General features: G+C 35.4%; 1 long non-coding RNA gene and 1 pseudogene across 3 annotated transcripts in view; both read right to left on the bottom strand.

Moving 5' to 3' along the window:
• Positions 1-2,104: 2,104 nt before the first annotated feature.
• On the bottom strand, positions 2,105-2,658 carry LOC119254798 (60S ribosomal protein L21-like; annotated as a pseudogene).
• Positions 2,659-4,120: 1,462 nt separating this feature from the next.
• The window catches only part of LOC119256002 (uncharacterized), a 104,316-nt gene continuing 81,500 nt past the window's right edge, over positions 4,121-26,936 (bottom strand). The window contains exons 5-8 of one of the 3 annotated variants that reach the window (XR_005127603.2): positions 16,494-16,533; positions 10,376-10,531; positions 9,974-10,007; positions 4,121-5,103 (exon numbers count right to left, since the gene is read on the bottom strand). This is a non-coding gene — a long non-coding RNA (uncharacterized LOC119256002). Of the gene's footprint in view, positions 5,104-9,973; positions 10,008-10,375; positions 10,532-13,082; positions 13,482-16,493; positions 16,534-26,936 lie in introns of those variants that run through there. The other 2 variants (XR_008553606.1, XR_008553605.1) reach the window with 2 other exon arrangements.

Genomic DNA, 26,936 nt, shown 5'->3' with positions numbered 1-26,936 from the left:
GCAATATACAGATTCAATGCTATTCCAATCAAAATCTCAATGGCATTCTTCAAAGAAATAGAACAATTATTGATGAAATTCATATGGAATCACCAAAAACCCCGAATAGCCAAAGCTCTACTGAAAAAAAAAGAAGGAAATGGAGGCATCACACTCCCAGACTTCAAACTATACTACAAAGCCATAATCATCAAAACTGCATGGTATTGGAACAAGAACAGACATACAGACCAATGGAATCAAATAGAAAATCCAGAAATAAACCCACAGATTTATGGTCAACTAATCTTTGACAAAGGAGCAAAGACTATGCATTGGAGCAAAGAAAGTTTGTTCAATAAATGGTGCTGGGAAAACTGGGTCGCTACATGCAAAAGAATGAAGCTTGACCACTACCTCACACCATACACAAAATCAACTCAAAATGGATTAAAGAACTAGACATAAGACCTGAAACCATAAAATACATAGAAGGAAATATAGGCGAAACACTACGGGATTTGCACATCAAAGACATCTTTACAGACACATCACCCAAAGCAGTGATAGTGAAGAGAAAGATAAACAGCTGGGACTACATCAAATTAAAGAGCTTCTGCACAGCAAAAGAGACAATAACAAAAACAAAGAGAAACCCCACCAACTGGGAGAACATTTTTGCACCCAACACTAATGATAAAGGACTGATCACAAAAATCTGCAAAGAGCTGATGAGACTCAGCAACAACAAAGAAAATAATCCAGTCAAAAAATGGGCAGAAGAGCTAAAAAGAAACTTCTCTGAAGAGGAAATGCAAATGGCCAACAGACATATGAAAAAATGTTCAACATCACTTGTAATCAGGGAAATGCAAATCAAAACTACCATGAGATACCATCTCACACCAGTGAGAATGGCACATATTAAAAAAACTAGCAACAACAAATGTTGGCGAGGATGTGGAGAAAAAGGAACTCTTGTGCACTGTTGGTGGGAGTGCAAACTGGTCCAACCACTATGGAGAGCTGTGTGGAGATTTCTGGACCTACTAAACATAGAGCTTCCATATGATCCAGCAATTCCACTCCTAGGTATTTACCCAAAGGACACAGAAACATCAATTCCAAAGAGCACCTGCACTGCTATGTTTATAGCAGCACTGTTTACAATAGCTAAGCTTTGGAAACAACCCAAATGCCCAAAAATAGATGACTGGATCAAGAAGATGTGGTACATATATACCATGGAATATTACTCAGCATTCAAAAAAGATAAACACATGCAATTTGCAGCAACATGGATGGCACTGGAAGGGATCATGCTCAGCGAAATAAGCCAAAAAGAAAAAGAAAAATACCGGATGGTCTCACTCATAGCAGGAATCTAGAAAACTTAAATAAGGGACCAGGAAAATGAATATAAGAAAGTGAAAATCAAAATCAACAAAAACTATGAACCAGAGACACTTTTTGGGGGGGGGGGCGGGAGGGGAAGGATTGGGGTCAGAATGGGGCGTTTGCAATTGTATGGGGGAATATAAAAATAAAATTTAATATTTGAAAAAAAAAAAAAAAAAAAATATTTTACTAAACAAAGGGGCACACCGGCACCAAAGTAATAGCAGCAAACACACTGTCACTAAACCTGTCTCCTCCTCTGTTCACTGTTTTTATTCAATTTGTGAAGATGCCACTGAGTCAGCCAAAGGTGCCATCCATTATCAATTAGAGAGGGTGAGTTGCCAAAGTATACTGGGAAAAACAAGTGATTTTCTCGTGAGAAAGGATTTACTTCATGTGGAATTCATGTCTGAAATCATACACAACAACATCTGGTTCTTCAGGACACATTTTCAAGTTTTTCTACATTTTTAAATCTAAGCACTACAACACTGATTTGATTTGGTTTCTGTTTTATCAATACTGGTGGTTGCAAAAGCAAGAAGACTACAGGTTACAGATTGCCACATTTTTAGGACATATCTGAGAAATAAAGAAAATCTTTACATACTTCCATCAATAATTAGGTCATATAAAATATGGTCTAGGGACCCTAGTGACTCTCCAAACAATTTCAGATAACTGTGAGATCAAAATATTTTCACAATAATGAGATGTTAATTATTATTATTATTTTTTTATAGTCCAGAGCGCTTTTATTTCTTTTTGCACACCTATCATGCCATGAATTCATAGGGAATAGGTTCTAGCAGCTCAGGCTCCTTCCCATTGGTTCTCACAAAGTGTGCTTCTCTAGGTGGAGCAGGCTGGCGCTTCAGCTGAACCCAAGTACCCTTCTCTTTGGCTTCCTTTTTCTTCTGATCATTTTTTTTCACACTTTTCAGGAAGCTATCTTGGCTCTTAGAGTGCTTAATGTGCTCAATACGAACATTAATTCTCTTTGCAAGAATCTTGCCCTTGCTTGTTTACAACAATGCCAACTGCATGCTGGGTAACATTATAGACTCTTCCGGTTTTGCCATGGTAGCATTTGTGGGGTATTCCTTTTTGAACAGTGCCCATCCCCTTGATGTCAACAATATCACCTTTCTTATAGATTCGCATGTATGTGGCCAAAGGAACAACTCCATGTTTTCGAAAAGGCCTAGAGAACATATAGCGGGTCCCTCTTCTCTTTCCCTTTGTGTTAGTCATTTTGGCGACTTACTGGAAGATGGTGGTTCCGGCCGAAAAAAAAAAAAGTTATAAAATGTTCTCATAATGAGATGCTACTATGATCACTCTCATTCTTTCACAAATGTAAACTTTTCCAGTGGCTACAGGATATGCCATATCAAGGATATAGCAATAAAATAGGAAAATCTCTTTGGGAAACCAGACATTAAAGATATTTGCATAAATGTAAAATTCTGCTATTTTCCTTATTAATATTTTTGGAAAATATTCATAGATTAATGAGTTTCTTGTTTTTAAAAGTAAATATTTAAAATTTCTCAATTTTCTAATAAGGCAAATATCAGTAGACACACTACACATAAACAAAAGCTTTTTGAAGTTCTCAATAATTTTTAAGAGTGTAGCAGGGGCCTGAGATAAGAGTTTGAGAACCATGCAAGAACAACCACTTGCAAGAAAATGTCTTACTTTTACCATTTTATCTGGAGGATTTTACTAACATCTTTACTAGATGTGAGGAGCATGAATAGTGAACTTTAAAGAACTGAGATTCTATGACTGGTAGTGCTCTAACTTTTATGTTCATGTAACCAAGGCAATAAGTACCAGAACCAGAATTATAATATATGAATTGTTTCTGGTATGTCAGACACTTCATTAGCTACTTTTTTCCCCCCACAGTGAAACAGAGCGCTCTGTGAACCTGAAATAATCAGCAGGTCATAAACATTTCTGTGCTGGGAAAATAAGTAGAATGAATTACCTCCAAATAGTAGATAATCACTTACTACAGAACTGCATCTAGAAGCATTAGTTATCTTTATGAGTATAGTTTCTAGCCTCGTTTTCTTTGGGAAAAGGCTGGGTATGGGTAAGGGCTAAGACCTGAATATTACCACTATCCTTTTCTCCTAGAGTTATAATTAAAAGAGAATAATCACAGATTTGAGTTGAAAAGGGATCAAGATGCCAACACTGATAAAGCTCTATGTCTGGGATAGACATGCAGTCTTTAATACTTAAGAATAACAAATATATTTTACTGTCTGATTTTCCTGTTAGTTGACAAGGACTGCCACGAGTCTGTAGATATTCCTTGGGAACTAAAGGGCTCATGACCAAATACACGGTGGTCTCATGTTCTCCACACATGTATACTTAGAGATGATATCAGTTTGTAGTGAATATTAAGAAAAGCTAAAAGAGAAATGCATCATAGCCAGGTAGTTTCACCTCTTTGCCTTGATCATGGGGTATTTTATGTACTCAATGTCTTTGGGCTTTTTTATGATAAAAATAGGTATAAAAAGGAGTATAAAATGAAATCATATCTACCATCCCAATGTAATTACTATTAATACTTTTTTGTACATCAATTTCTATAAATTTGTAAAAATACTGAATAACTACTTTTAATTGTGATCTTTCTATTCAAAATCATAACAAATGTTTTTAATGTTATAACATATTCTTTATAAAAATATAATGTAGTATATTTCACTAGTATAATTTATGTAGCCAGTCATACTATAGTTATTTCCAGCTTTTAAGCTTTTCCCCAGATTGTCCACAATATAAGTAATGTTGATATAAATATCATGCTCCAGAAAACCTTTGCTGTTTTAGATTTCTTACCATAAAAAATATTCTTGAGAGTTGAATTTTAGGCTCTAAGGTATAATTAGGGTTTAAGATATTTTACCACAAGATAGCTTTAGTAGGAGGCAAAGAACAACTTCCTCCTAATGAAAACCTCATCAGGTCTCTAACTAATCTGTTGCCTGAAGTTGCCCATAAAGGCTTTATTTTAGGTATAGCAAAGGGTGTCTGAAACTTGCAAATGGAAATTGTATAATGCCACTGAAATAAACATTTAGTAGCACTGTTATCAGGAAAAAATGCTACTATGCTGCTCTTCTGATAAGAGGAGTTTAACAGGAAACTGAACATATTTTCAATTTAAATTCCTCAAGGAGACGAAGAGGAACTAACATTTGTTGAGTGCCCACCTGATTCAGGCACATAGCTCCAGGCACATGAAAAAAGTTTGTAACTCACTCATCTCTTTTCTCCTCCAGGGTTCTGGTCAATAAAATACAGCAACAGAAACCTGAGTCTAAGGGCTCATGATTTCAGCCATATTACTGTTAGAGCTGCATTACAGAGAATGAAATGCATCCTAATTCCTACAAAGCCTAGACCTTGGAATTCATCCATTTGTGATCTATATACCTGCTTATAGGTGAGAAGTGAGAGTTTGCTTATCACATAAAATACAGGTGCTCACTGTGTAAAAGTGCAGACAGGCCCCAGAAGACAACAGTCTTTTGTCCTTCATAAAAGCATGTTGTGTGTTGCCTGTTGGTCAGCAAAGGCTGGTGGAGAATTGTCTCTCTGTAAACCACAGCTGCACCTGCTCTCCTGGGAAGGGAATGGTGTAGAGATGTGCCCTTAAGGAAGGATGACAAGGATCTAGGATCCAGGGACCTGTGGATTAGAGTCATATTTTGAGTTAAAGAACCCGAGATTCAGATATGTTTGATGACTCACTTGAAGTCATAGTGGCAAGAGAGCCAACATTCATGCCCAGATATGCCAACCCCACCAAGGCCATGGTTTTTTTTTGCTTGTATTGTGTTTCTCTGTGCTACTGCTCTCATGAGTTCTACCTCTTCCCAGCATTCTCTTTTTGTAACAGTGGCTTTAGGGAGCTACAATATATTAAGGGTTAGGACTGATTCTGATGGAGGGAATTTGAGGCATCTTGATAGACCACAGGGATTCAGATTTGGGACAATTTGACCTTTTGCAATTCTCAAATGACAAATCCATCTATAATTTTTGGAACAGTTATAGTGATAAAACTAAGTTCAAGACAGGGAAAAAAGTGAGAAAAATTAGTTTAAAATCTAAGCCAATACTTTGTCATGAGAAATACTTTAAAATGGATGTTTTTATTGTAATATAGTTCCATGATTTAAATGTAAACCATGACTTTATAGATACTGATCTATAGAAACAGAAATTGTATTGTATGATGTTGTTTCATTCTTCATGTATTTCAGAGGATATACTTGGTTTTTAAATAATGTGAGGAACAGAATTCTCAAAGATACCTTTCAAAGACAGACTTTATCAGTTATAGCTATTATGTTTTTAACTTTCTAATCTTGGTTCTATTTCTAATTTTTTAGTCATAAGAGTGATCACTTTTTAGATCAAAATAATTTAGTTTAAAAAGATGGAAATGTAAAAAAATCCATCAATAATCCCATAATCACATACACTTTTATATTTTATTATAAGTACATGTACATGCATATTAAAGTGCCCCCTTTTCTATGTAAAATCAAGTCTTTTGCTTTGTCTACCTGTGCTCTGGGCTCCATTATTCATTTTTCAAGAGGCTTCTTCCATCAATTACTCCTTTTCCTGAATTTTAACCTGTTAACCTAAAAATTTGAATGCCATTAAAAGGCAAAGCACATTTATTTGGTGAAATTCATGTAGAAAGAAATTCATGTAGAAATCTAAAATGTTTCCCAAGGATAGAAAAAAATGGATATTTTTATGGGAGAAAAAGAGAATGATGAAATAAATTGTTAAAGAAGAGTTGATTTGTGTGAGCAAGCTTAAACTATTCTTGGCTACACACAATTAGTTACTTATTCTATCCTCTGGCAAAAAGTGCATAATTGTCAGTCCTCATGATCAGGATGACTGCTCAAGCAATAGTTTGCTTGATGGTTTCTTAAAAAATTTGCTTTTTTGGGGTCCAGTTTTAAGGTCTTTAGTCAAATACAATTGAAGCAGGTAATGTTTCTCTGTACTAGCTTCTGACTCCATTTATAAAATGCCTCCACAAATACCAACTTTTCATAAACCTCTCATCTTTCTGGGTTCTTATTTTTAAGTACCTGGAATGCTGCATTAGTCAAAGACATGTGTCTTTTCTATAAACACCTGTCCTAACTCACACACATTTGACTTTTCCAACTGAGTAGGGACACTTTCCCCTGTCAGGGGAGAGAGTGTTCCATGGGTCTAAGGCCCAGTCTGCCCTTTTAATTGAGCATTTCTCAGGGCTATTTATACATCTGATACTTGAAGTGATGAGACCCACCATCCATAAGATGAGAAGATGACTTGCTTACTGCCTACTGTAAATCAGTGGATTTCCCAAGCTCAGCATTCCATAGGTGCAACATCAGCCCACAACATACACAACATCCATGTGAGCCCAGCCCATTCTATCATTAATATTGTGTGGTATTGGCATACACACACACACACACACACACACACATATGTATATTTCAATGGAAAGAATTGAAAATCTAGAAATAAACCCACGTACTTATGGTCAGTTGATTTTTGATAAAGATGCCAAAACAATATAATGGGAAAGGAGGAGAATTCAACAGATGGGGATGCAAGATCTGGACAGATACGCATAAAAGATGGAAGTTGGGCTTACAAACACAGCATTACAGAATTTAACTTTGAATAGATCAGCAACTAAATGTAAGGGCTAACATATATGTAGCTCTTAGATGAAAATATAGATGTAAATATTCTTGATTTTGGATTCTAGATAATGATCTCTTATTTAGATATAATGCCAAAAGATGATTATTATTAGAAATAATGCCAAAGCAGAAGTGGCCAAACTAAAAATAGATAATTGGACTTCATCAAAATTTAAAAAGTTGTGCTTAGGGGGACACTATCAAGAAAGCAGGCCAGCAAGACATAGAATGAGAGAAAATATTTGAAGAACAAGTATCTGATAATGTTCGATTATCCAGAATAAAGGGATGTTACTTAACAATGGGGATACATTCTGAGAAATGGGTTGTTAGGCAGTTCGATCATTGTACGTATTAGCGGTTGACTTTGTACATTTCTGGACCATGATGACCAAAACTACATGAGATTAAATCAAGTGCAAGGGAATGTTGCTATCAAGATACCCAGTGGACACAGATGCATGAAGTTCTCCCTCATACATCAAAGACATACCACTTCACACCTACTGAAAAGGCTAGAGTGAAGAAGACATAATAACAAGTGTTGACAAGGATGTAGATATTTCAGGACCCTCAGACTTTGCTAGTGAAAATGTAAAATGGTGCAGCTGCTTTGAAATAGTTACTCAAAAAGGTTAAATAGAGTTACCATAGGATTCCATAATTCCACTCTTAGATATGGAAAATTTTCCATCTGCCATCTTGCTATTTTTTTGTGTATGTGTGTGTGTCAGAACATGTACTTTTTCAGCAGATGGTGCTGTTATTTTAAACATTTTGCTGACTTGGTAGTTCAGTATGTTGTATAACATTATACGTAGGGGAGAACTGCTGACCCAGGGTATGGGGGAGAGGCCTGAAGTAGGCCAATCATGGGTAAGGGGGCTTGGGGGCGGGGGCAAAGGGCAGGTAGGGGGGTGGCTCATGTGTTTGGTACCACTGATAGCAAACCTCTCTGGGTTTCTAGATCTGCTCTCTTCAGTCTATGGGCCGGACTTTCAGCTCTGCTTCCGTGAACACTGTTATGGGCCCTGTCTTTTTCAATGAAGACCCTGCCCACCTGGCTCATCCCAGAACCTCCTCATTTATCTCCCCACAGCAAAGGCTGCACTTTCACACTAATCTGTTCTCCCTTCCTCAGGGCTGCTCTGGCCCTGCCTACAGTCTCTAGGGGCCTCTCTCCAACACACTTTATTGTATGGAGTTGAATTTCCTCAGTGTCTCTTCTGTCATGCTTAGCCTTGGTCTCTGAAGTTCAGGATGTGTTCTGGTTCTGCCCCAAGTCTCAAGATCCTCTGGTTCCAGGCCCCTCTGGCCTACTTTACATTATCCTCCTGGGAGTGAAGCAGTGAACCTCCTTTGTTGCCATTTTTACAGCTCCCAGTTGAAATCATCACACCAAACTGTTTGGCTATCCCATTTTCCTTACATATATGATACAGATGAACTTGTAAATATTTTCTCTTAAATTTATACTTAGATTTGTTACAATTTTTTTTCATATTTTAGGGGATTATTTTGGATTTAAAAATGCAGAATCATATTTTCTACAAATAGAAATAAAACTGTCTCAATTTCAATATTTATCTCCAATATGACTTTTAGTCAGTAGTTGAATACCAAAAGTTATGATAGATATTTCTAGCCTTTTTTGCTGAATTTAATGATAATTAGTTTAATTTAATATATGTAAAAATGTCGCTAATCATAATTAGTATTTTATATTTAATAATGCTATTAGTGGTTTTTGTTAAATAATAGTTTCTTTTCATCCCTACTTACACTTTTATTTGTATGGCTGTTTTACATTAGAGAATTTTTTTTGATATCTACATATATAACGCATATCTGATTACAATATAAACTAAATGAGTACTGCAGAAGAAAGTTAATAAAAATATCTCTGAAATTGATGGAAAATAAAATAAAAAGAGAAATAAAATTTGCAAACTGGTTTCTTAAAAGATCAACAATGAATTAGCCATTGATCAACAACAGCTACTAACATTGCAAAAAAGAGAGGCAATCAGACATTGTAAGTTTCCTGACACACCAGCTATAGTATTAAAACTAAATCTGATCAACTTCAGATCCAATTACTAATTTAGGAGGAAATACAACAGACTGAAAGATGATAAACTGTGCCATCAAAATGCAATCAGGAAAATCCAGACTCTAGTAATCCTTGTATTTGAGGACAATCTGGTTTCCTCAAATAGATAAATAGGCAAACTGTGAGGGGGAACAAATGGGAGTAGGAGACAACCTATTGGTTTAAAGAGACTTCAAAGTTCTACAACCAGTTTTCATCTGGTAGTTATTTCCTAGTAATTATTATTAGGAAAAAGAAAGCAATCTATTTAAAATTTATATTTATAAGAAAAATTAAAATTTGAACACTGCATACTTAAGAAATTCTTGTTCTTTTAGTTGTGACAATAATGTTGCAGTTATGTTTAAAAAAATCCTTATTTGTAGGTAAGGAATACAAATACTTTTGATGATATGATATGTTATTTGTGATTTGGTTCAAAATAATAAAGGGTAGAAGATTTGGGTTATGTGAAATGAGTAAAAGTAATCAAATTATTGAAGTTAGGTGGTAAATACAAGGGAGTTCACTATATGCTTCACTGAGTTTTGTAATTTGAAATCTGAAACAATGGTTTACATTTACAGGACTGCGAGTTTTTATAAAGCCTGCAATTCTGCCAAATTATTAGGGCAATAAAAAAGGGAAAATGAATTTATTTAAAAGACAAAAAAGTTAGGTAACCCCTGATTAAATAAATTATAATCATACATATCTAGAAAAAAAATTAAATTACCTGAAGTGACTTGAAAGGTGGTAGACACTGATTACTGTGAAAGAAATGGGAAAGGGTTCTAGAGATTAAAAAAAAAATCACCAGGTTCAAATAGTTTTGTACCTGAATAATTCAATCTAACTTTCAAAGAATAGATATCACCCCTGTGATTTACTATTTTGAACCATAAAAAAAGATGAAAAATGACCACAATTAATTTTCAAAGACAACCTTAATCTACAATACAAGAATAAGCCAAACAAAAATATATATGATAGAGATATAAATATCACAAGACATTAGCAAATTAAGGAACAATAAACTATGAACAAGCATGTTCTGTGCTGATTATGTCTTTTGTATTTTAGTTTTTTGTGTTGAAAGATAGTTTAACATTAGGAAATCTAACAATATAATCATTACCTTAGCAGATTAAGAAGACTGTAATTATATTAATTGATATCTTTCTCCATTTGGTATTGTTGGCATATTTGGAAGGTATATATTAGCTCAGTTCTCTCCCCAATTTGCTGATAATTTCTGGAGTGATCAGCAAATTTTCCAGTTTCATAAACTTACCTAGTGGAAAATAAGGAAAGAAAGGGTATAGAAAATCTTTTTCAATTTCCCTAGAAGAGCAGGTTGCTAAGTCCACACTTACCAAGTTCAAATTGGTTCAAATAAAGTTCACTATATAGTACCGAGCCATCAAATGATATATGATGATTAAGATTGCTCTCATGACTAATGGGATAGATTTTGTGTCTTATTAAAATGCAAATTATCTTGGTAGGGATAATATATTCAGCTTCATTTGCCAATTACAATGTAGGATACTTTGTTAGGGAAATGAAAAGGAGGAAAAAATATATTGGACACTTAAGATGGGGAGAAAGGTGCATGATCAAGAAGGCAAGACTGCTTTAGCAGATAATTTTTTATTGACCTAGTGCTTAATTTCTGTGAGTCCTGAATGTCTACGATCTAATAACAGTAGCCTCAACAGGAAAGGGAAGGGCAGTCAGAGGCAGGGCAGACAGTAGAGATTAGCATTCAAGAAGTGCCTCCCATGGTCTTAGCTTTTGACAGGCATTTTAATAATAGCAAACACTGTGATTGTTCACAATTTATAGGTGAGAAGACTGAATTTTAAGAAGTCTAAGTATTTTGCTCAAGGTGACCCAATCAAAATGCTAAGCCTATTTTTAATTCTACCTCTGTATGACTCCAAAGTCAGTATTGTTTCCATTGAGATAGTTAAAGGAAAGTATAGTTAACTAAACCATTTTCTTCAGTGAGAATATGAGATGAGTATTACATAAGTATATTATATAAAGCAGACAAATATTTCATTAACTGGTTTGCTAAAAAAAGGGAATGTTTTTTAAACACAAAGAAGAAAAATAGCCAGTGAAGATTATTTTATTTCTTTAGTATATATAAATTTAATTATGTCTTATATAATATAAAATAGCTTTAGCTTATCATTTCTATAGAATTTTTAAAGATATTGTAAAATGATCCTCTGTTGAACCATTTTGCATGCCCATAAGCAATTTCGTCAAAGTGTTATCAAGAGCAGATGTTATCATACTTTGCTTTCCAATCTGTGAGTTAGATGGTTACTTGAATTGCTCTTTTCTTGTTATGAATCAGGCCCAGTGTATTCTTATATGTTTAAGAACATTTGTGTTTGATTCAAATCATTCACTTTTTGTATGCCATGTCTTTTGTCTATTTTTTATTTGGTTGTTTTTCTTTTTCTTCTTTTTTTTCAGGGGCCTTTACCTAAAATGTAATTAGGAGGAGCTCTTTGCCAGTAAAAAACTGCAAGTTTTTTTCTGTTATTTTTTCATTGACTTTGCATTTTTTGGGGAAGAGGGGGGGTCACACTTAGAAAATATTGATATAATTGAACTTGCCAATATTTTCTTTTATTGTTTCTGCATTTTATTTTATTATTTATTTATTTATTTTCAAATATTTATTTATTTATTTATTTATTTATTTATTTATTTATTTATTTATTTATTTATACAAGCACTGGGTACAGTCAGAAGCACGGGAGGGTGAGAGAATTCACCAGAGCCAGAGCAGGGAGCAGAGCAGGCAGAAGGACTGAAGTACACTGCTGAGGGGAGCAGCGGGCGGCAGGAGAGGTCTGCGCGCCATGTGGGACCCTCGCTGGGCAGCTGGGGATTGAACCGATGCTGCAGAGGCTGCGGGCAGCTTCGCAGCCCAGTGCTCAACCGCTGCGCCACCAGGGAGGCCCTGTTTCTGCCACCAGGGAGGCCCTGTTTCTGCATTTTGGATTAGTGTTAGAAAACGTTCTCCCTTTCAGGATATATAGAAATTCTTATATTCTTGTGCTTGTCTTCTCCTGGTACTTGTATAGTTTTATTTTTTTTTTTTTATATGTAGAGGTTTGATCCATTTGGCATTTATCTGTGGGGGCTCAATTTTATCTTTTTCCAGTTAGAAAGTACAGTAAGTTCTATTATAGCACTTGCTTTGAAAAGACAGTTTGTTCTGACATAATTGATGTATTAGGGGACAGTTTAAACATAACATTAACTTTGCATTTGTTTATGCACAGTTTCATCTGTGAGAAACTCTAGATGTGCACAAAAACACCCTGCACTACATGCCTCAACTATCAACCAGTTATCTCAGTTTATTACGTTTTCTCCAACAAGGCTGTGTTTTGCTATTACTTCACACATTTGAAAATTTTCCATGTTAAAAAAGTAACACTCGATCAACACTATAAATATGTTTAAACGTACTGGTTCAAAAATGCCAAGCAATACATATAAAAGGAAAGGTATAAAACTTGAAATAGTCAAGATTTTCAAAGAAATGAGAGTATATGACTCTAAAGAAAAAGGCATAAAGGAATTCACATTGAGATGTAGAATATGCACACAAGAAAAGAGAGATCTACAGCTGGGACGAGTGCTGTGAATCACTAAGAACAAGATGTAAGGAAAGAGAAGAAATGAAAAAAACTGAGGGATATAGGATTGAAGATAAATTATGTTGGGAATAACCTTTCTTAGAATCAAAAGTAAAAGTGTAATCTATCAAGATATATAAAGACCTACAGTAGTCATCACCAAATCTTGCAGAAGAGACTTTTTATTTAGAAATGCTGATTTATATCACCATAGTTTTCCAAGTTTTCAGCTGTCTGGCGAAGACATGAGTTCAAAAAGAAAGCTACAAAAGATTTTTCAGTAGTAAAACAGATAAGTACTGAAGACTAGGCGATGCATTGTATCACAGCGTAGTTTTGATGGAAAATGCATGCCATCAAGGACCTACATCACAAAGGCAGAAAAGCAAGCCTAAATATTTAAGACTGTGAAATATTACAAACTGTGATAATCCTTCACACTTGATCTTAGCCAAAAGACTGAGAAGGGCTGTGATAATCCTTCTTCTATGGCCTCATAATGAGTCATAGGCTGTAGCTTTTCCAAAGCACTTCGACCAGCAAATTCCTTTAGTATACATAAAGCTGGCTACACTGTAAAAAAAAAAAAAAATTAGATTCCTATCTTTTTCATGATTACCTATGAATTTTTTGAGTGTGAATTCTAACCCATTTTCCCTATAAGCCCTGAGATTTTGAGAGCTGAGATTTTGCATAAAGGGGTGATTTGGGGGGAACATCCATTACAGAAGTACTGATCATACATGTTTTCTGATGATTTGAAATACAGCTTTTATACAGAATTACATTTCTATATGTACCTTTTCTATTTCTGGACATTTATCTTTGTTTCATGGTTGGTCTCCTAACTGATATGCTAATACCACATTATTTTAAGTTTTGACACTTGATAATATTGAAGTTTCTTGTAGAGCTAACTAATCTTCCTTTAGCTCCCCTCTTCCAACCTATAGTGCCTATATTTCCAACTCATAGTCCTATTTTTTACTTGCTTATTTTTTCATATAGATCTTAGTATCAATTTTATTAGCGATTAAGAATTAAGATGTTGAGAATTTAAATGGAATCACATAAATGAACACAGAATAAACAGGCATCTTTATATTTAGCCTTCCTCCTTATGAAATATCTGCAGAAAAATGCTTTCCATTTGCTCAAATATTTGTGCTTTTCAGGAGTGGTTTAATAATTTTTCCCTAACTTTTTTCTCTAACTTTTTAAAAAAGGAGAACTTTAATACTTAAAAGTTTTAAATTTTAAAGAATCATTTCCCAATATGTTTATCTTATTCACAGGAATCTTATTTAAGAAGTTTTTTATTTTCTTGAGTTAATTTAACTTTCTTAAGAAGTTTAGAGCTTTGCTTTTAACATGTAGGCTTTTAATTGTCTGAATAAATTTTTCTCCTACTCCAGCATTGTTTTTTGACTACTCCAACCTTTCTCACTGTAAAATATCAAGTTTCCCAATACATATCTGTTCCTCAATTCTCCAGTTTATGTCATTACTTCTGAGATCACAGCATCCATTTAGAGCTATGTAATAAGACTTAAAATCAGGTAGATAAGCCTTCCCTATATTTTTCATTTTTTTTTCAAAATGGTCTTGGCTACTTATAGACCCGTGTTTTTTCATATAAATTCTTTTTAGATTCAGCATGTTAAACTCATAAAAATTTCTTAAGATTTTTGGTTAGAATTGTATCAGTTTACAGATTAATTTGGGAAGAAACTGTGTTCTTGTGAAATTTAGTATTATTTAATGTCTTTATAAAATGTCATAATGTCTTATATATCTTTTGCTAGATTTGTTCTCAGGTACTTATATTCCTGTTGCAATAGTATAAAGCATTTCTCTTAAAATTGTATGGATCAGCTACTTATTGCTAGTGTATAGGAATGCACTTGGAAGCCATATATATAATTAATATTCAGTAATTTATCAGTAGTTTATTATACGGCTTTTTTGTAGTCAGTAATATTGTCTGATAATAAGGTCAAACACTAATTGGAAGGGTTATATGCACATTTATGTACGTGCGGCACTATTTACAAAAGCCAAGTTATGGAAACATCCTAAGTATCCAAAAACAGATGAGTGCAGTTAAGAAGACATAGTGTGGGACACAATGGACTACTACTCAGCTATAACAAAAAGATGAAATCTTGCCATTTGGGACAACATGGATGGGACTGGAGGGGATTATGCTAAATTAGAAGGAGAAAGACAACTATCAAATGGTTTTACTCATTTGTGGGATACAAAGAAACAAAACAAAGGAACGGACAAAACTAAACCAAAACAAACCCTAAAGATCTGAATTAAGGTTATCAGAATATATAGAATCTTTAAAAAAACATGAAAGCATTAGAGAATTCTTAAATGACAGAAAAAGTAACTTCATGGCATTTTATTTTACCTTTGGGAGATGTGCACATTATTTGTAATACATTTTAGTAACATTTTATAGTTTACAAGATGTCAGTATTTACGACAGTATGTTTAGCAGAGATGTTATGGGTAAGGAAAGTGAGGCCACCATTGGCAATTTCCCAAATCACACAAACAGAATTGGGCAGACCAGAAATTCTCTCAGGACTTTTGACTTCAAGTACAGAGCTTTTCTTTTGTACAGTTGCCTCATTACAACATGAGTAGAAAGAGTTTATAACTCTATCTCCTACATTTATATTAAATAACAGAGTTTTCTAGAATTGAAAGGGTGTGCTTCTGCAGTCTTATTTTGTGTTATCTGAACTGGTTTCAACGGATACACCTGTCCTTGTGATTTATATGCAATTCTTTTTGAATTGGTTTTATTTTGTTTATATTATGCTCTATCATTTGTAATTTTGCTTATGTTTCTTGTCTCTTGTTCTCGGATTTTTATGAGGCTGTTTATCTTATTTCAAAGAGGTAGGAACAAATGGAAAACATGTCAAGCTAAAAGATTTATTCAAGGATTTCACAGACTTTCACACTTATACCATTATATACCTTTTCATTGTTTGCAGGGAAATTTTCTAACAAAAGAATGATAGTAATTTCCAGTATGGAAATATTTATGAAGATTGGAGATTTATGAGGATATTCTACCTTGTAAGAGGCTTTTGTAGTAAGGGGAACTTATAAATACAATAGCAGATGGTGTAAACTGGCAGATCTCAGGTGACTTCAAATATTATTTTGAATAAATAATACAGTCACATGATAAATTCAAATAGATCAAAAGAGTGTGTAGAAAGTGAAGTTTTTCCCCAACCTCATGTTCCAGTCCCTGACAGTAATTTGGTGCGTGAGATGAGTACTTGGAGAGGCTTATTTAGTATTTCTTTAATAAAAAAACAAGATTTGATGATGTTTATAATCATAATTGGTTTGAAGATGAGTGAAAATGGCAGCGAAATGCATTTGTATGTCTAATATAGTTAAAGATTATTTGAATTTCTGAAAATACGCTTTTTGGGTTTCAGGTATAGTTACTCATTTAAGACTAAGTAAAATGACATTTTAAAGATTCATTTTCATTTTCAGCAGAAGTTAAAATCTCATGCTAGCGCACAGAGAAAAAAGAAACTAACTTACTTCATTTGTTGTCAATGTATATCCCTGACACACTCTGCATCTGGAATGGATAAATGATGGTTATCTTGTGTTTTTCCCAGTTCAATCCCATTAAAATAAATTCAAAGTGAAATGATCATAAGAATATACATTATAGATAAACTACAAGTTGGCTGCCTGACAAAAGTAAGACCATTTAGATTTTTAGAGGTTTTGATTGTAGTGAATTTTGTTCTGCTAAGTAACTATCTTTTCTAACGCAGTACTTTGTGTCAGAGTTTTCTTTTTTTTTTTTAAAGATTTATTTATTTATACAAGAACCGGGGTACAGCCAGATGTGTGGGAGGGTGACAGTATTCACCAGAGACAGAGCGGGGAACAGAACAGGCAGACTGACGAAATATACTGCTGAGGGGAGCAGCGGGCGAGACAGGAGAGGTCTGCTGTGCCACGTGGGACCCTTACTGGCCAGCTGGGATTGAACCAGCTCTGCAGAGGCTGCGGACAGCTTCACAGCGCAGCGCTCAACTCCCTGCGCCACCAGGGGAGGCCCTTTTTTATTTTATTTTATTTTTTTTAAGAAATAAAAGTGATGTGTTGGTGGTAAGTGGGATGATGATAGTTCCTTGGGTGAGATGGTATCATGATGCTTAATAACTTTATCTGTGGTAGATTGGAAGTGAAATAGGTAGAAAGTGAAATACTGGGTGGCTAGTAGCCGAATGATAAATGGGGAAATGACTGCTTTATTTGTCCAGACTTTGCTAACTACTTTGGAAATCTCAAAAAGGGAGAACCAAGGGCTCAGATGCACCAGTCATCAAGTTAGAACACCACAAAAGCCAGAAAGCTTTCACAGCAGTGTTTAAAGTGACTGATCTCTTGCAGCCAGAGACCAAACTGACTGAATTGAATTGTGAGGGCGTTCAGGATGCAAAGGAGGTGGAATGTGAAGCTTCAACAGGTCTCTCTTAACTTAGAGTTAGGGCCCTGGTAATGGAAACATGAGGAATAGGATGAGGAATTTGGGTTAATGTGAGAGAAGTTTGAACCCTTAATTCACATGGACTGGCAGAAGTGACCTCTTCTCAGGGCCTCCTGAGAAGAACAGTTCCTCCTTGCCTGGAAATAAAATACCCTACATGAAGACCTTAATAGGGTTGTCAAGTGCCTAGCTAAATGGTGCATGTCCTGCTCAACATGTACTCCTTTCTTCCCTTATTGCCTAGACACTAGAAGCAACAATTAAATGTGAACATAGCTCGAGGAGTAAAACATTGGGGCAAGGTTTTCTTGCCAAAGAATTGCAGGATCTGATTAAGATGTACCAGCTGGAACAGGAGCACATGTATGGAAGTTGATCTTAAGGGCATCTGTCTGGGTCATGGAAAGACTATAAGACTGGAGAGTGGAATATTTAGTGACTTGGGTTCACACTCTCATGAATTATGTAAGAGTTAATGTACTAGCAAGGACACTTAGAACCCACCTTAATGCTCTACTGAGATGGCCTTTTGAAGTTAGGTGGACAAGCTAGCACTTCCTTGACAGAATACTGAGGAACAGAGTTAGAAGTTCAGGAAGGTGAACATGTTACAATGGATTTATTATGTGAGACTAGAGAATTCATCCCTGCCTCTGTCCTTCCGAAAGCCCAGATACTGCTTCATTCACTAAAGCAATAAGGAATGTAACATTGAGGGAGACATGGAATCTTTGAGAAGTTCTGTAGTGCCCGTCCTCTCTAGACTGCAGTTGAAAGAGGGAGATTGCCATTTGTAGTTGCCTAGAGAAAATGGGAATAAAAGCATTTCAAAAAACCTGAGGCCAACTGGTGGCAACACTTTGGATATAATTACTATAGTGGGCAATAATGTCAGAGTGACAATCAGCAGCTTTTGTTCCACTGGAATCTATATCAAGGGTCTACATATCATGGTAATCTTGGGAGGAGAGAGGTAGAAATACCTACAGTGTGTAGCTAGTTCACTTCAATAAATGGGGGAAATATCAGTTGTGAACACAGCACTGATGTCAGAGAGGACAATGGAAAATAAATTCTGGGTCTGAGCTAGTTACAAGGAGATTAGTACTAAATCAGAGGCAGAGCCTGTTCACTGAAGGGAAGGCTAGGTTCGAGGAAGGTTCTAAGAAGCTACTTCACATATATGCAATAAATATTTCTCCAGTCCTTCCCCAAATGGACTTGGAGCCACTTATCAGATAATAACTTATTGGGTAAAGACCTTTTCAAAGAGTTTTGGATAAAAAGTCTGAGCTGGTACTTATGATAATGGATCAGAAACATTTTCATGATCCGAGTTAGAGTGAGACTTCGGAAGAACAGGTGCTAGCTGGAGTCTTAGCCTATCCATCTTACAGTGAGACTAACTCCTTGTACCTACAAAAAAGAATTGGAAATAGAACTGAAAACTTTGAGAAACTGCAAATGCCACCTTCAAAGACTTAAAGGGTGTAGAGTTATTTCTACCATATTTTCTTCCAATGTACCTATCTGACCCACCCAACAATCATGTGGATGTGGAAGAAAATAATAGATAACCACAGACTTAACAAAATGGCAGGTCAGACTTTGGTATCTTCTAGAGCAGATAAATTTAGCCTCTGGAACTTGAGTTATTGACCTAGCAAATACATTTTCAATTAGTTTAAACCAGGAGTTTCAAAATCAATTCTCTTTTATGCTAGAGGGACACATTTGCTTATTTACCCCAGAGCATTATTAACATTCTAGGTCCCTATAAAAAGAGTACACAGGAACTTTGATTATATTAACATTTCACAGGTCACTACACTGGCCTCACAGTATTGATACCACTACTAACTGCATCTGATGTGTAAGAAGATGAAAGTACCTTAGATACCCCAGTAAGACTCATTCAGATTAGAAGGTAGGAGGAAAAAACCTTTAAAGTCTGAGAATCTTTTATGGTTAAAGTTTTCAGAAGTTGAATGATTCCAGGACATCCTTCTCGAGGGAAAGAACACATTATTGTACCTTGTACTTGATACAGTTAAGAAACAGGCATAGTGCTTAGTGGGTCTCTTTGGATTTTTAAGATAGCCCTACATGGCACTTAGAAAGGAGGCCCTGAGAATCTCCCTTGTCTTACACTGTGTGAGGTTACAGTGAGAATACCTGAGAGCCCAGAATGAGTGAAGATTCGCTGGGGGCTGGGAGGCCTGCCAGCCTCCTGGCCCCCTGGCCCCCCTGCCTTCCCTGCAACTTGTTGCCTCGCTACCAATAGTGTAGAAAGATCAATAAAAGCCTGAAAAAAGCCACCAAGGGCTCCAGGACTCCTTTACCCATCTGCCTGCTCTGTGCCTTCCTGGTGCTACACTTTCACTCAGCAGTATAGTAAAAATCCACTGAACTTGAAGTTGTGAATACTTTACACAAGTGTATAAAGTAACTTCTGGGCTCCTCATGCCAGAGGACTAGCTGCTAAAGAAAGGAGTTACTCTCTTTATGAGGGAAAAGGGCCTTGTGACCAGGAGGAGTTAGAAATGCTACCACACAATGGAACTCAGGAGATGCATTGGTGTCTCCATGTATGGAAATAACGATGACCCAGCAATTGCAGTTGCCACTGCATGGTAAGAGCAAAGCAAATAAGAGCTCAACTCTCAGGCTGAAGGACTAGTTCACTCCATTAGGCAAGCAAATACCACCTAGGATCGGCGGAGGAAGGACTGAGATTCCCTAGAAGCTAGAGAAAAAAAAATGTATGAATAGTTATAGTGAGATGATGCACATCAGTTTTGGTTTAGAGTGTTTGTTGGAGCATCTGTAACTTGTGTCTCTAATCCTTGTGCATTAAGTGTGTTGTAGAGGCCACTGCTTTGAACACTCAGGTAATGTAGTATCGTAGGGCACAAGCAGGTTTGAGTGGTATTGGGGTGGATTTTAACAAAGTGCCTTTAATGCCGCACCCACCTTACATTCTTTTAGTCATTTTCCTGAGGTCAGCTTAGACTGGGGAGGAGAGTTCACTCATGTTTTGACTCATTTTACACTGACAGTATCATGCCTCAACTGTGTTGTATGTCTCTGATTTTAATCCAAGGGCCCCTCTTATACTGCGGATGAAGGAGAGGGGAATAGGCAGCTGAAATACGGGTTTAAATCCTAGGAAATAGGCTTACTATTTCCAGACTGTTGAAAGCATTGAAAGACATTGGAGAGAAAGAGATTCCCTAGGAAGAATTTCGAGTGAAAAGAGAAAGTTCATGGGGAAAAGTCCCAAAGAATATGTAAAATAGTTATATTTGAGGAACAGTTAATATATATGCAAACAGGAAACTCTGGCAAAAAATCTGGTCAGTAGTAATAGTAGGAAGATGCTTTGTGTATTAACTTAATGATGACTTTGTTTAGCTAAACTGACCAGTACACAAACAGGTCTTTGTAGGTTATAAAGTTCTTTTATAAATATCCACATTTGATACATAAAAATTATGTAATAATCTTGGCAGTCAACATTTTAGAAATATGGCAGTTATCCATTTTAGAAATAAGGAAATTAGATCTCTGATTTTATTAATAAAGACTGCATATAGCTATTATTTTATTAAACTGCAGGAAGCAATTATATTTATAAATTTGAATTTTAGTTTCTGATTCAAGGTTTGCAGCTTCAGGGTACACATTATTTATAAGCCTTTCTTACTATGCCTTTTGATACAACTCAGGTTGATCTAGGTGTCTTCAACAGGGCAAAGACATTTCTATTATGTTTTTATTTTAAACATTATGTATTGATTAATTTGTAAAAGCATTTATTAGCTATTTTCATACATTGTCTCAGTTTAAGGGAAGGGGTTCAACTGGGAACTTATAACCAAAATGAATGCATATTATAAATATGTAACCATAAATGATGAAAATAATCTAAGGGATAGTAAATTTGCTTCATATATATTTGTACAGGTAGATCAAAGAAGAAAAGTGGAACTTAAATATAACACATTTAAAATCTTTAGCTTTTTTTCTGTTCTACATAGATTATATATATATATACACACACACACATATATATAATATTCAAAGATATTTCTCAAGGGGGAAAGGAATCATACTAAATTTTGTAGATACATATATTTTTATAGCAGCAATAAACAAATTTGCACTTTTCTAAATTCTAATGAGCATAGTCAGAAATTATCAAAATGAGGCATTCCTCTTAGTATTAAAAGTACAAATGAGACTCTAGAGGGCACTCTCCTTCCATTGTTTTTCAAGAGGCGGTGACATTTCTTTCAAATGGAGCAATGAATGGAGGTATTTAAAATTTCATTATGAACAATTCCAAGGAGGTTAGAATTCTTATGCAAGATCCTGAAATCAGTGTGAGTTAATGGGACTTTGGTGTTGTATGTTTCAGTTGGAATAGTTTATTTTTTAATACCTATGGTATAATTAAATTTGCAAGAGAATATATGTCTACATTTAAAAGGTTAAATGATCTGTTTTCTCCACATTGCTTAGTTACTTTTTTTTTTTTAAAGATTTATTTATTTATTTATTTATACAAGCACTGGGTACAGTCAGAAGTGTGGGAGGGTGAGAGAATTCACCAGAGCCAGAGCAGAAAGCAGAGCAGGTAGAAGGACCGAAGTACACTGCTGAGGGGAGCAGCGGGCGGCAGGAAAGGTCTGTGCGCCATGTGGGACCCTCCTCTGGTGGCCGGGGAGCAGCCGGGGATGGAACCGGCGCCGCCCAGGCTGTGGGCAGCTTCACAACCCAGCGCTCAACTGCTGCGCCACCAGGGAGGCCCTGCTTAGTTACTTTTACTTAATTTTTTACTTGATTGTTATTGCTAGTAAAAAAATTACTAGTACTACTATTATTAAAACCCTTAGAGATTTACGACATTTTCTGGGGGTGGGATCATCATATTACTTTGATTCTTCTCTTATTACTTGCACATTAAATGCAATGGGAGGGTCTCATATGGTGCCTACTATAGTAGGTGTTAACTGAATGTTCTTTAAATTTGAAATTAGAAAAACCCCTTTTAATATCAATGATATAGCACACCATCTGTGTCAGTGCCCATCTGTATCTGTAACCTGTTCATGGGCTAGGTGGGTAAAAACATGCTCACCTGTGGTTTATTTAACTCAGACACCATTTTTATTTGTCAGTAGGTTTTTTAAAAATCTGAGTTTCACTGTGTTTAGCGATTGCCTAATGATAAACACATTGTTCCATTGTTGCACCTCAATTCCCTGGTACCTAAAAAGCAATGAGTGTTTAAAGCCTCTGGATAGACCCATTTGCTGGTAGCAGATGTTTCCTGAACACCATTTTGTGGTTGAATAAGCACTGCCTCATTCGTTTTGTTTATTGGCACTTATGTAGAAACCTCTTTAGCTTCCAGAATCTCTCCGTTTTTTACAGCTAGGATTTTGTTTGCATTTGTAGGCTCAACATTGCCAGAATTGACCAAGAGGAATTGACATTTTAGGAATGGCTCATTGTTGCTTTTTCTGTTCTGACTGTAGATACATACTGTAGATACATACATTTTGATTTTGAATTCCAGAGAGTTCCCATTATTCCACACAGTTCAAGAAGTGGGTACTGATTTTTCTTCCATGTTCTGAATCTTATTTTGTTAACTTCCCATTATCTAATTCCTCTCTAAATAACTTAAATACTCTTTTAGGCTTCCTGAAACTGGAGATGTAATGTTAGGTGAACTCCAGGCCTCAAAAGGTGGCTATATTATCTGACATCATTTATCTGCATGTATAGTTTTTTCATTCTACATTCCTATTGCAGTCTTTCCTTACCTCCTTATAAGAAAACACCTTATTGAATGCTCCTGACATCAACATTTAGCATCATTCTCTTTTCCTGGTATTTATAAACCCTTACATTTATTCAGCACCTTCAAACACATAATTTAAATTACCATATCACCTCTTCAAGTAAGCATCTATAAATTGGATATCACTACTTCTTTTGTATGATAATAAAAATGTGGTTGAAAAAGTTAGGATTTGCACCATCATTTCATATTGCAGGGATCAAGGAGTATTTTCATTGTTGTTTGAATTAATTACAACTGGTAATAACCACCTTACCTAAATTTACCACTGAATCAAGCTCTTTCCCCACATTCTGCAGTCTTAATGTTTTATTTTGAGCATATGAATCAGTTCCTATTCTGAATCCAACAATAGTATTATTATCTTATTAGGAATGAAGCTTACTACTCTCAAAGTTCAGAATATCACAATAAGCACATAGAGTTATCTACTCAGCTAATAACTCAACATTCTCTTTTCAAACAATGCATGAAATTACCTGGCAAGAATTATATGGGGTCTTGCTATATGCCACTATTGCCAGATTACTAGGCTTCTTTCCAGACACATTGGTTTAGTTGGTCTGGGCTTAGGTCTGAGAGTTTATAAACAAGTATAGATGGTTCTTCAAGCAAAGTTGAAAAATCAACTTCTTAGAGCAAAGTCTTTTAGAAGAGTGTGAAATTAACTACTTATACTCATTTCCTTGTCTGTACATTTCTTCTCAGTAGATGAACTTAAGCATTTTCATTCCTTTTCCTTTCTTCCTCTCCTAGGTCCTGCTGTCAATGACAATTTCATTTTGATAGCTTATTAGCCCACTCTGTAATTGGGGTTTGGAAAGTTAATTTATCTACAGATGCTCTTTGTCCTGAATTGAACTAAATAATTTTTGAATTATATGCACCAAAGATGACTTACATCGTAGTATCTCTAAAGGCCACACATGAATGAAGCACATTAGAACCAGATGGTATTGGACTTAAATCCTTTTCTTATCTTCTCAGAAGAAGGTGACATGTCTTTTCCTCAGGAACTACATTCCATCCCTGCAGAAGCTGCCAGACTATCTCAGTGAATCAAATTAAATTTCAGGATACTCCTAGTACATTATAAAAACAACACACACACATAAAGGTACTACAAGAATAATAAAAAATTATATAATGGCCATTTGTGTCAAGAAATTGATGTTCTGGAAAGGCATGCAATTTAAACTAACCATGCTCTGCTGGAAAGAGAATGGAAATATATTCTCATCTTGAAAACTGCTAACCCATTAATTAATGACTATATTGTCTGTGAGAGGGTAACACTAACAGTACAGGGAGAGACATGAGGCCAAGGGGGAGATCACATAGCTAACGTCTGTCAGGAAAGAGGGCTTATGGTGCAGAGGCACTTTGAAGAAATTGCCGTATCTCAGGTCTGAACCTTAGCTAGACAGGCCTAAAATTCTTATTCAATCAGCCCAGAGTTGGGTTCAAATAAAAAAAAAAAGAGAACCACTTAAAATTAATGTAAAAAATTAGAGTGCCATTTCTTTACTATTATATCTATGATAAGAACTGGAATCATCCTATCAGCCTGGGTAAAACCTATTGTTTCTCCATGTAAACCTACATGGAAATGAATTTTGTTAACAGAAAGCCTGATGGCTAATTTTCCTATTTTCTTTCTTGACACAGTATTTTTTCTTGACACAAACTGTCAATGTTTGTGAAAAACCATGATTTTGTAGCTCATCAGTCTTTCTGATTAAGTCTAATTTCTTTAGCTATATTACAACCTTTAACTGGCTTATTCTTATGTTTCAGTGACTTGAAAATTATTCTTTTCAGGTGAATTTGCTTAATTATTGTTCTAACTATCCATGATAAATCTGACCTATATTATCAACCTAATTACACAGAAGTGTGGCTAAAGGTTTTTCTTCTTTTATTTTGCATTATAATCTTTTATTTTTTAATTTTTAAGTAGCCAATCAGAATTTATTTTCATTTGAAACAAGGTATTTTATTTTCCAAATAGGGAAGCTATGAATCACTAATTTAGCATATTTAGAAATAGAAAATTTATTTTTGGCAAATTCTTTACTTCTGGATGACATTAACATGAATAATAATTTACCTTGTTAGGAAGAATGATAAATTTGAAGCATGGGGGGTCCTCCCTGGTGGCCTAGCGGTTAAGTCTCAGAGCTATCACTGCTATGGTCTGAGTTTGATCCCCAGCCAGGGAGCTAACCCACATGTGATACAGCAGACCTCTCCTGTCTCACCTGCTATTCTCCTAAGCAGTGTATTTCAGTCAATCCACCTGTTCTGCTCCCCTCTCTGTCTCTGGTGAATCTTCTAACCACCTACATCTCTGGCCTATGCTCCAGTTCTTCTATACAGACAAACAAACATCCATTTGAAGCATGGGTTCTCTTAACAATGGAACAACTAGCTGCTATAAATTTACTGTTATATTAACGATTCTGATTATTTTGTACTTGGATTTAGCATATTCTGTTCAGCACTGGCCACATAATTTACTGATTTTTTCCTTTTCATTAGGAATTTAAGACATAATCTGAAAAAAATTTTCCCTTTTATTTACTTTAGATGTTCAGGGATTTGCCTATTTGTTTCAATGCATACTAATTGATAAATATTTCCACTATTATTTGAATATCTGACAAGCTGCCCATTAATACTCCAAATGGTACAACATTTCACTTCAAGCTGACAGAAAAAAGATGTGTACCCTGGCCTCTAATATTATTGATGTGTTCTAAATAAGAAATGTCAACAATGCTTGTGTAGCTTGTAAAAATGAAGGAAATTTAAAAAGAAATAAATTGGCAGTGATATTATGATAGGTGGCAATATAATAAAATTCCCACCACCATTTCACCCATGCACCATCACCATAGTCCCTTGTGCTCTTCAGCTTTTTTTGCATGTATTCATGGATTGGAGAGAAGGTATCTCTGACTTAAAAGACATTAAATATGAACATTAGGGTTTTAAAAATCTTCAGCTGTAGGAAAACTGTAGGCCTTGGATGAGTTAAATGACAGGGAAAATTGTAACAGAGTAGTCATTAGTATTTATTTATCATCCATCATAAGTTAAAGACAGAATTCTGGTTGTAAAAATCAAAAGGAATTGGCTGAATTCCCAGTATGATTTAACAAGCAATCAAACATAAGCAACCTAAATATATTGCAAATGAGACTTCACCCCTAGGCCACCTCTGGTAACATTTTGATCTCACAAGCTTGGATATGTTCTTTTCCTTGAAATCTGGCTTAAGGGTGCCAACTTGTAAAACTTATTTCTGCCTATAAAAGCAGAAGGTCTTCCTAAATTGATCAGAGGGAGTAAACAGATGCCACTAGAAAGTCTGAAGTGTTTTAGGTTTCTCAGGATAAAAACCAGATGATGGTTTTCCAACTTAACTCAGATTTAATATGTGATTCTAATATGAGGCTTCAAGAGACCCTTTTCAGAACTTTTAAAGTTCATTTCACTGGATTCAACATTTTAGCATCAGATGTAAGTAAGAAGAAAAAAACAAGATAAATTTCTTCAACATATCTCTTTTAGGAAGCCACCTCTTCTTTCATTTCATAACAAT

Source organism: Talpa occidentalis, unplaced genomic scaffold, assembly GCF_014898055.3.
Source record: "Talpa occidentalis isolate TD23 unplaced genomic scaffold, MPIMG_talOcc4v2.1 talOcc4.3, whole genome shotgun sequence".
NCBI lineage: Eukaryota > Metazoa > Chordata > Mammalia > Eulipotyphla > Talpidae > Talpa > Talpa occidentalis.
This window is presented reverse-complemented; position numbering and strand designations above follow the sequence as displayed.